Source organism: Cervus canadensis, chromosome 33, assembly GCF_019320065.1.
Source record: "Cervus canadensis isolate Bull #8, Minnesota chromosome 33, ASM1932006v1, whole genome shotgun sequence".
Classification (NCBI taxonomy): Eukaryota; Metazoa; Chordata; class Mammalia; order Artiodactyla; family Cervidae; genus Cervus; species Cervus canadensis.
In genome coordinates, this window is record NC_057418.1 from 37,321 (window position 1) to 49,508 (window position 12,188).

Below are 12,188 nucleotides of genomic sequence, written 5' to 3' on the forward strand. Positions count from 1 at the left end.
TAAGCAAACCTAGAAATTGTGTTCAGCTCCTGTAAATATAATTTCAGATGTAAATTTTCCAGGAAGTTGTGTCTGAAGTGAATATTAGGGATCCACTGTTTAAATATATAAGCAGAACAACAGAATATGCCTTGATTCTCATCCTGATAAATCAAGGATACTTCATAGACAGGGCTTTCCTCACAGCTTAGTTGGTAAAGAATCTGCCTGCAATGCAGAAGACCTCACTTCAACTCCTGGGTTGGGAAGATCCTCTGGAGAAGGGATGGGCTACCCACTCCAGTATGCTTCGGCTTCCCTTGTGGCTCAACTGGTAAAGAATCTGCCCAAAATGAGGGGGACCTGGGTTCAATTCCTGGGTTGGGAAGATCTCCTGGAAAGGGGAAAGGCTACCCACTCCAGTATTCTGGCCTGGAGAATTCCATGGACTGTATTGTCCATGGGGTCTCAAAGAGTAGGACACAACTGAGTGACTTTCACTTTTAATGGACTGGGCATAGATAATAATGCAACATTTGGTCATCCTAATTACCAAGGAAGATTTATCAGAATGTCTCCAAGTACAAAAGCTCAATGACTAAATGCAGTTGTGCTATGTTTTGAGAAGCTAGTTGTCTCTTCCTTAGGAGCCAACAATGAAGAGCTTAATGGTTTGTTGTCCTTTGTGATTTGCTAAATTTATACCTGGGATGGTAGAGAAACTATTTCTAGAGAAATTCTTAATTAATCTAACATTGAAGCCAGGAAGGGTGACATGACATATTTTTTTTACAATGAAACTTTTATATTTAAACATGTGGCACTATCATAGGACTTAATATGTTCATTAGAAGCAAGATGAGACTACAATAAAATTAAAAGAATAACATGAAAATTACCAAAATTTTGTCGCATTTTGATAAACTTCTCCCAATTATGTTTTGTTCATAGAATGCTTATTTGTATGCCTCCAGATTTTCATAATTAACATCAGAATGCATGATCAATATCCATTTTCATTTTATGCTAAAATTACTTAACATATTATGACCAATGCTATATTAGTCTTTTGTAAAACCCATAATTTCATGTACTATGCATTGACTGATAGCCCGTAATCAACTTTGTTCTAGTGAAGCCTTCCTCAAATATTAAGAACTTTCTTAAATATTATTTATCCAACAAGAGGAAACAAAAAAAGACTGTGAAGGAATAACAGAGGATCAGATTAAAATATTCTTGTGAATCCTTTATTAACTCGTGCAAATTAAACCTATTTTATACAGATTTAAAAGGGACCCTTACAGGAAACTCAGCTCATACTCCAGAATTTCAGGAGATAATTTGTTGGTTTGGATAAAGGAGTTACTTTTGCATTTATTGTATCATTTTTGAAATTTGGAGGGGCAAATTTAGTCACCAAAAGTTAGTTCTACTAAAACAAGTGTGAAATAAAATTCAGGTTTATGGCAAGATAACATAAAACTAAACACAAATTTTGAATTTTTGCTTTAAATTGTATAAAAATGAACATAATAAATAGACATTTTGACTTTAATCAATTCTTTAAAATGATTATTATTTATTGACTTACACAGAACACATTATATCCATTCATAGGAAGTTTTAAATATTCTTTCATTTGCCTATTCTAAAGATTTCACATGAATTGCTTCATACAGTATGTTGTGTCTTGTGACTAAAGTATTTCCTTTAAATAAATGTTTCAAAGTTAACCTATGATGTAACATGTATCAGTTCAGTTCAGTCACTCAGTCGTGTCCGACTCTTTGTGACCCCATGGACCACAGCATGCCAGGCCTCCCTGTCCACCACCAACTCCTGGAGTCCAATCAAACACATGTCCATCAAGTCAGTGATGCCATCCAACCATCTCATCCTCTGTCGTCCCCTTCAACTCCTGCCCTCAATCTTTCCCAGCATCAGGGTCTTTACAAATGAGTCAGCTCTTCCCATCAGGTGGCCAAAGTATTGGAGTTCCAGCTTCAGCATCAGTCCTTCCAATGAACACCCAGGACTGATCTCCTTTATGATGGACTGGTTGGATCTCCTTGCAGTCCAAGAGACTCTCAAGAGTCTTCTCCAACACCACAGTTCAAAAGCATAAATTCTTAGGTGTTCAGCTTTCTTTATAGTCCAACTCTCACATCCATACATGACCACTAGAAAAACCATAGCCTTGACTAGATGGATCTTCGTTGACAAAGTAATGTCTCTCCTTTTTAATATGCCATCTAGGCTGGTCATAACTTTCCTTCCAAGGAGCAAGCATTTTTTTAATTTCATGGCTGAAATCACCATCCACAGTGATTTTGGAGCCCAGAAAAATAAAGTCAGCCACTGTTTCCCACCTATTTGCCATAAAGTGATGGTATCGGATGCCATGACCTTAGTTTTCTGAATGTTGAACTTTAAGCCAACTTTTCCACTCTCCTCTTTCACTTTTATCAAGAGGCTCTTTAGTTCTTCTTTGCTTTCTGCCATAAGGGTGTGTCATCTGCATATCTGAGGTTATTGATATTTCTCCCGGCAATCTTGATTCCAGCTTGTGCTTCTTCCAGCCCAGCGTTTCTCATGATGTACTCTGCATATAAGTTAAATAAGCAGGGTGACAATATACAGCCTTGATGTACTCCTCTACCTATTTGGAGCCAGTCTGTTGTTCCATGTCCAGTACTAACTGTTGCTTCCTGACCTGCATATAGATTTCTCAAGAGGCAAGTCAGGTGGTCTGGTATTCCCATCTCTTTCAGAATTTTCCCACAGTTTATTGTGATCCACGCAGTCAAAGGTTTTGGCATAATCAATAAAGCAGAAATAGATGTTTTGTTTTGTTTTTTTTCTGGAACTCTCTTACTTTTTTGATGATCCAGCAGATGTTGACAATTTGATCTCTGGTTCCTCTGCCTTTTCTAAAATCAGCTTGAACACCTGGAAGTTCAGGGTCCAAGTATTGTTGAAGCCTGGCTTGGAGAATTTTGAGTATTACTTTACTAGCGTGTGAGATGAGTGCAATAATGCTGTAGTTTGATCATTCTTTGGCATTGTCTTTCTTTGCTATTGGAATGGAAACTGACCTTTGCCATTTCCATAGCCACTGCTGAGTTTTCCAAATTTGCTGACAAATTGAGTGTAGCACATTCAAAGCATCATCTTTCATGATTTGAAATAGCTCAACTGGAATTTCATCACCTCCACTAGCTTTGTTCATAGTGATGTTTCCTATGACCAATTTGACTTCACATTCCAGGATGTCTGGCTCTAGCTGAGTGTTAGTAACATGTATACTCATTTTATTTTTTCTTTATTGCCATACTTTGCTCTATTGAATGGCTATATCACACTTTATTTATTCATCGTCTTCTGATGGCCATTTGAGTTGTTTCTATTCTATAGCTGTCATTCATACTGCTTATGAACATTTTCACTCATTTGCTTAAGTGGATTCGTGCTTTCAGTTAGCTTGGATAGATACTGAAGAGCAGACTCAGGCACAGATGTTTTTACTGGTAAATTCTACCAATACTTAAAAAAAAAAAAATAATTGATACTTTGAACAATGCAGAAGAGGGCAACATTTTGGAGCTAACCAATCAAAAATATAAAAGAAATGTAATTTCCAGGATTATTCTGTGAAAAAGAATCATCCAGGCACCCTAACCAGTTAACATCTAGGAGTTTGCAACTGAGGATATTTTTTTCTTTATTGAGCCACTCTGTTTCTGAATCCCACTCTTACACCAGCATAGCCTGTTCCTTGACTATTACAGATGTTTTTTTAAGAATAATACTTTTGAGGGATAAACTGTTCTTTATTTTACAAAATTTTTTTCTTCTGTGAATAGGACTGTAACTGTATGTTTCCAAAGCTAGTAATGCCAAAACTACACTGTCTTCAATCAGCATTTCCAGAGAATGTCTGCCAGCAACATACATCTTTCAACAGCCCCTGGTATTTTCTTTAATGTTTTCTTTAATATAGCTATGAATTCTACTTTTTCAACTATGATAATTATAGTACAATTTTGTTTAAAAAAAATCCAGTCAGAGAGTGGTGATAAAGCATATTAACAATAGAGTTAGGGTTTCTGGGTTCAAATGTGAGCTTGTTCTTTAACTAGTGGAGTGACTGTGGACCACTATTTACTCTTTCTGCTCTGCAGTTTCCTCATCTGTAAATTGCAACCTTCAGATACATTTTGAGGCATAGATCTAATGCTGGGGATACATTGTTGAGCAAAGCAAGAAAGAACCCTGAACTGATTAAGTTCATATGACAGTGTGTGTTTTGGGGGGGCGGGGGGGGAGCAGACAAGAAAAAAATGCAAAACTGCTCTAACAAAATATTATTAATAGTCGGATGTAGATACTTGGTATAGGAAACAAACGAAACATGAAAGGGAATGGAGAACAGGTACAATTGTAAATAAAGTGGCAAGGATGTTTTTATTCAACAGAATAAGGGGGGAAAATGCAGTTGTCTATGAAGAGGAATTTCTGAATGAAGCAAAAATGGAAAAATCCCAGGTAGTATCAGAATTAGTATATACAGAAGAGTTAGGATGCCATGTGGTTAAATGAAAGTGAATATAATTGATACAATAGTAAGGAATGAGTTCATGGAGATTAGGAGTGGATGCAATGTTTTTATGGACTAGTGGGATCTTATGAAGATTTTCCTTTTTACTCTTAGTGAGATGAGACTGTAGGATTATTGAATAAAGTAATATATTCCAGCTTACTCTTTAATAGTATGATCTCTCTGGCTCTTACACTGGCATTTAAATTCAAGAGGGACAAGGCCAAGCAGAGACAAGCCCAGAGACCACAGCAATAATTCTAAGACTGTGATGGTTCTTTGAACCAGTGTAGGTAGCAGAAAAAATGTTGAGTAGTCAGACTTCAAATATATCTTATATTTTGAATCTATATACTATCTTGATAGATTGAATGTGAGGTGTGTGAGATAAAGAGAAAATTTCAGGATTCCTTTTAAGTCTTTGACTGAACAATTAGGAGGATGGCCTTCCATCACCTGAAACTAACATGTAGATGTTGCTGTTATTTACCTGAAAGTTATCTTGTGAAGAAAAACTCTTTTCACTCTATATCTAAAACCTTTTGAGTATTGGCTGGTAGATGGGAAATACTTAACAAAACATATTATCATCATTCTATTTATCAATTATTTGACAGTAAATGCAGCTATTTATGTTTTTGGTATTCTTCTCTGTATCATACTTTTATTAAATAGCATTTTGGCACGACACTGTAAAAAAAGTATATTATATTTTAAATTACTTCAGACTCCATTTTACATAAAACGTGGTATGCTCTAATATAACAAGGAGTGTTTAGGAAAATGAAAATGGTTGAAATATTTCATATGGCCTATAGATTATAAAACATAATGCACATGGGTAATAACATTACTTATATTTCTATTATCATAAAATGTATTCTAAACTACATTATTATAAGAATAGTATTGTCAATTTATAGAGTTTATGTTGCTTATAGTTTACCTAATTTAAGAATTGTCCACATCATAGAATCTGTTCATCATATTTGTTTGCAGAAAATAAGAAGATACATTTCCTAATCATAGAAATGGAAATGAAAGCATAGTAAAAGCATAATTTACAAAAGTGGCTAGAAAACTGAAAGGGGCTCATAAATATAGGAAAGGACATTATGCTTATGAATGATAACAAAGGAGACAAAAAGTATATTATTAAACTAATGAAAGCAAAAACAAGTAGCAATTGCTCTAAGTAAAGAATCTAGAAATCATGGAAATCAGTCATGATAACTTCAAATGGCCTTGATAAATGATGTTTATCATGTAAACAAATTATCAGAAAATAACTCATATTTAAAACACTTAAATTTGTTAATAGTTTTGAATTAGTAAAAACAATGTAAACTTTTAACTCTTAAAAGAGAATTGCCCTTCTGCATATTATTATTATTAAAATAATCAAATATAGTTTTTCAGAGAAAATAATATTAATTTTTAAAAATGAAAGTTTATAATTATAGTGTGAATAAAAATGATCTATCTAGTTACAGAAATTTAAACAAAAAATATTAAATGCTTGGTAAATGTAAAATATGTTCTTAACCTTTAAATATCAGAGTAGATTAAGATCGAAATTCAATATTATGTCCAAGAAAAACTTTAAAATAAGGGAAATTTTTAGCACTCTACCAGACTAAAATTAATGAGCTAACACAAAGTCTGAATTCATTGTAAATTTGTGGCTTTACAACTGTTAAGTAATTTACAACTGTTAAGTAATTTAAAACAAATGAGTTAAGCACTTAATTTAATTAATTTAAATGACCATTAAAAAATCTATAGAAATCAGGAGAAAGGCAATTATACTTTAAAATGTACAGAGTTTCAATTTAAAAGCAATTTATTGAAGTTTGTTAACACATCATAGAAAGGAAGAATTTTTTTAATATTTTCAGATAGTCACCAAAGAGATATAACTGTCTGCAGATTTTTAACTTGATGAATTTACAAACATTTCGTGTCCAAAGAATTGCAAAGTCTAAATCTTACCCATGCATCAAAAACACATTCATCTTAGAATTCATTGACAAAGGAACAGTCAAAGGTTAATCTTGTTAGTGTACACTGTGAACTGCAAAAAGTACATATGAAATGACAGAGGTATTGTTCTAGCACATAAAGTGTGCATATATATACACAGATATGTGCATACATAATTATCAATCTGAAAGAAAATGTACAAAGTTATTAATTTTTAGGACATTTCTATTTCCTGAAATTTTCAACATTTTTCAAGTTTTCTCCAATATTGACAGTTACCATTTTAAATCCAAACCTGTGAGGTGCTAAGTTTTTTTCTTAGCTGTTTGTGTGTTTATCTTTTAAATTGACCAAAAGTAACTTTTTACAAACAAGAGAATATTCTGTATGAATAAGGTACTGTACATTAAAAATACTGAAGAAATAAGAGTTTTCTAATGATAATGCCCTGTATTTAATAGTACTACCTTAAACACTTATATCAATTATATGATTTAATCTTTACAAAAACTCTATGGACCTGGATTCATAATTTATTATGTTTGATTGAGGAAATATTTTATTTAAGAGTGTCACAGCTGAAAGAGTTGCAGATCTAGAATCATAAGTCTGGAATGTTTGGTTCAAAAACAAGAGCATTCTGCTATACTGCTTTTCCACAATGTAAATGAAATAATTTATAAAACTGCTAACATTGTTCCTAAAATGAAGCTCTTTTCCATCATAAAATTCTCTGAATCTGCGTGATGTACTTTAAAAGGTGGTAAAAGTAATTTCCATTTTGCTAATCAGTTACCCTTAAAAACAGATATATTTGCACCATGGATTTAACATGTGTCAGTGTTTCCAATTACAACGTGGATTTCTAAAGGCATATTATAATAAATGTCCAAGAAAATATTTAGTCAATCAAAGGATAATTCTACTGAATAAGTGAATAAATAAAGAACAGGTGAAGTCTTCAATTCATTTTTGAAGAAAGAGGAAGGAAATGCTATAGAGGGAAGAAGAAAAAAAATAGCTTAAAAGTTCAGCATCACTGTTATTTTGATTGCTTGGAAACCTTTCTTTTCTGAATGGCTCTACTGACAGCATTTTTCACTTCTTTGTTTCTAAGACTGTATATGAGGGGATTCAGCATGGGGATGACAATAGTATAAAAAACAGAAGCCACTTGATCCTTTCCCAAGGAGTAGGACTTATTTGGTTTTAGGTAAGTGAAAATCATAGTGCTGTAAAAGATGGTTACTCCCAGGAGATGGGAGGCACAGGTATAGAAGGCTTTCCACTTCCTTGAAGTGGAAGTAGTTTTCAGGATGGTGGACAAGATGGACACATAGGACATGGATATTGTGATAAGAGACACCACTAGGGTACAGCTAGCAACAAAGAATATCATGATTTCAATGTCGTGTGTGTCAGTGCAGGACAGGAATAGAATTGGGGATGTGTCACAGAAAAAGTGATAGATTACATTGGAGTTGCAAAAATGCAATTTGTTCATGCAAAGCACATTGACAAAGGAATCTGTAAAGCCAATCAAATAAGATCCAAAGACAAGAGAGCAGCATCGCCTGATGGACATAGTGACGGGGTAATGCAGAGGGTTGCAGGTGGCTACATAGCAATCATAGGCCATGGAGGAGAGAAGGAAACATTCAGTGGCACCCAAAAAGACAAAGAAATACATCTGAGTGAAGCAGTTCAGGTATGAAATAGTTTTGATAGAAGTCAGTAAGTTGTCTAAGGTTTTAGGGATGATGACACTTGACTAAATGAGGTCAAGAAATGACAAGTGACTGAAGAAAAAAATACATGGGTGTGTGAAGCTTGGAATCCAGGCAGATTATCAGTATCATCCCCACATTCCCCAGCACAGTGATCAGGTACATCAGGAGGAAGAGGGTGAAGAGGATCAGCTGGATATATTCAGAGTCTGTCAGTCCCATGAGGATGAAATCAGACACAAGTGTGATATTCCTTTTACCCATAGTGTTCAAAGCTCTATACTACTGAAAAATCCAAGTTGAAATCTATCAGAAATTATTTCAAAAAGCTTTGTGTTTCTGTACATGACATGACATATTTATATTTGTTTAGCATTTCAAAGAACTGATGATAATGAGGTATGGACTGTGTATGAAGAATAAAATATGAATTTGATTCCCAATATAGAAATAGATGTAAATTGACATTTGAATACAACAAAAGGTAGTATATTGAATAATTTGTATAAGCCTGACACAGTTCTAAACACTTCCCATTGTTAATACATCTAATACCCATAATATAATTATTCCATAGAATTATTAGCCACATTTTTCACATGAGAAAAAGGGAACAGAATTGGGTAATATATTCATAGTTAGAACTATTAAATGTTGGCTCTGTATTTCTACCAACATAGATTTACTCCAGAGAGCATGTCCATTACATTCCTGTCATAGTAATTTCAAATATGCCTATTAAAATGCTGTTTATAGATCATAAACAATCATAATAGAATATTTTAGTATACCATGCTTTTCTATTCCCCCAATATTATTTAATATTAGTTAAAATAACTTTCAACCTTTGGACTTTAGTAGAGGTACCACATACATAGCATTACTTTCCAAAAGATACAAAGTTTTCATAACCTGACCATTCAAAATCAAATTTCTTCCAAAATTATATTTCTAAATTGCTAAAAGACCATGATTATAAAAACCCTATATTTCTGGGTCCACCAGTCCTGGCACTACTGAGGCAAATATATCTAAAATGATATCTGCATGCATACTTCTCTGATATTATCTTTACTTTATTTGATTTCAACTAAAACCTTCCAATTTTGAAAATAATACCAACTGGGAGGCAAGGTTGATCAAAAAACACTTTTCTCCAAAATTATCTGTCTAGAAGTACATCAACTTCAACATTTACTCACAAATAAAATATGAAGACCATTTCAGTTGAAAATTTCTGTAATATAATATTTGTTTTTCTTTGAGATAAATTCTTTTTAAATTTTAGTGTAGTCATTCTGCTTTATTCTGAGGAAAAATTAATCAACCTAGAAATTTTGTTCAGTTCCTGATCAAATGCAAAATCTTCCAGGAATTTATGTCTAAAATGAATATCAGAAGCAAAGCAGAGTATGCCTTGCCTCCTATCTTAATAATTCCAGGGCACCTCATATACTGGGGATTGATTGCAACATTTGGTCATCCCTGTGGACCAATTTCCAAGGAAGAATTCTTGTCATATCTCCAGGGGTAAAAGGGACTTGGCATATCATCAAGGACTAAATTGCAGGTATGCTAGGTCAAGAGAAACTAAATGTCTTCCTTTCCAAGACCTACAGTGAAGGACCTAATGATCTGATCTTCCTGCATGGTGCTCTAAATTTTTGCCTGGATGGTAGAGAAACTATTTCTAGAGAAATACTTACTTACTCATGCCTGAAACTGTAAGGGAAGGTATGATACATTTTTCACAATGAGTCTTTTATTTTTAATTGTGTGATACTATATGGGAGTGGATATTTTCATTAGAAACAAATTGAGAATTTAACAAAATTGAAAGAATGATATGTATTTCCATACAAATTGTGAAATTATTTGTTCTAGTTCTGTGAAAAATACTGTTGGTAGCTTGATAGGGATTGCATTGAATCTATAGATTACTTTGGGTAGTATATTCATTTTCACAATATTGATTCTTCCAGTCCATGAACATGGTATATTTCTCCATCTATTTGTGTCCTCCTTGATTTCTTTCATCAGTGTTTTATAGTTTTCTATATATAGGTCTTTCTTTTCTTTAGGTAGATATACTCCTAAGTATTTTATTCTTTTTGTTGCAATGGTGAATGGTATTTTTCCTTAATTTCTCTTTCTGTTTTCTCATTGTTAGTGTATAGGAATGCAAGGGATTTCTGTGTGTTAATTTTATGTCCTGCAACATTACTGTATTCATTGATTAGCTCTAGTAATTTTCTGGTAGAGTCTGTAGGGTTTTCTATGTGGAGGATCATGTCGTCTGCAAAGAGTGAGAATTTTACTTCTTTTCCTATCTGGATTCCTTTTACTTCTTTTTCTGCTCTGATTGCTGTGGCCAAAACTTCCAACACTATGTTGAATAGTAGTGGTGAGAGTGGGCACCCTTGTCTTGTTCCTGATTTCAGGGAAAATGCTTTCAATTTTTCACCATTGAGGGTGATGTTTGCTGTGGGTTTGTCATATATAGCTTTTATTATGTTGAGGTATGTTCCTTCTATTCCTGCTTTCTGGATAGTTTTTATCATAAATGGATACAAAGGATTAATCTCAAAAATATACAAGCAACTCCTGAAGCTCAATTCCAGAAAAACAAATGACCCAATCAAAAAATGGGCCAAAGAACTAAACAGACATTTCTCCAAAGAAGACATACAGATGGCTAACAAACACATGAAAAGATGCTCAACATCACTCATTATCAGCAAAACGCAAATCAAAACCACAATGAAGTACCAATACACACCAGTCAGGATGGTTGCTATCCAAAAGTCTACAAGCAATAAATGCTGGAGAGGGTATGGGGAAAAGGGAACCCTCTTACACTGTTGTTGGGAATGCAAACTAGTACAGCCACTATGGAGAACATTGTGGAGATTCCTTAAAAAAATGGAAATAGAACTGCCATATGACCCAGCAATCCCACTCCTGGGCATACACACCAAGGAAACCAGACTGAAAGAGATATGTGCACCCCAGTGTTAATCGCAGCACTGTTTACAATTGCCAGGACATGGAAGCAACCTAGATGCCCATCAGCAGATGAATGGATAAGGAAGCTATGGTACATATACACAATGGAATATTGCTCAGCCATTAAAAAGAATTCATTTGAATCAGTTCTAATGAGATGGATGAAACTGGAGCCTATTATACAGAGTGCAGTAAGCCAGAAAGATAAAGACCAATACAGTATACTAACGCATATATATATGGAATTTAAAAAGATGGTAACCCTATATGCAAAACAGAAAAAGAGACACAGATGTACAGAACAGAAGACTCTGTGGGAGAAGGCGAGGGTGGGATGTTCTGAGACAATAGCATTGAAACAAGTATACTATCAAGGGTGAAACAGATCACCAGCCCAGGTTGGATGCATGAGACAAGTGCTCAGGGCTGGTGCACTGGGAAGACCCAGAGGGATGGGGAACACATGTAAATCCATGCCTGATTCATGTCAATGTATGGCAAAAACCACTACAATATTGCAAAGTAATTAGCTCCCAACTAATAAAAATAAATGAAAATAAATAAATATGAGCCAAAAACCTTAAAAAATAAATAAAGTACTCATCTTTTTAAAAAAATGATATGAAAATTTTCAAAACTTTTGTAACACTTTGACAAACTTCTCAGGATGATTTTTTAAATAGAATGCTAGTTTGCATTCCTGTAGAACTTTGCAGTTATTATCATACTGGATATTCAGTATCCATCCTTGTTTCATAACTTAAACTTCATAACACACTATGACCAATGTTATTATAGCCTCTTATGAAACCAATAACTTCTTGTTTTATTTATTGACTGATACCCTATAACCAACTTTATTCTAGTGAAGTCTTCTTCAGATATTAAGAACT

At 33.9% G+C, this 12,188-nt stretch overlaps 1 pseudogene; it reads right to left on the reverse strand.

The window, feature by feature from the left end:
- Window positions 1-7,604: 7,604 nt before the first annotated feature.
- LOC122434207 lies at window positions 7,605-8,553 on the reverse strand (annotated as a pseudogene).
- Between the last annotated feature and the right edge of the window lie 3,635 nt (window positions 8,554-12,188).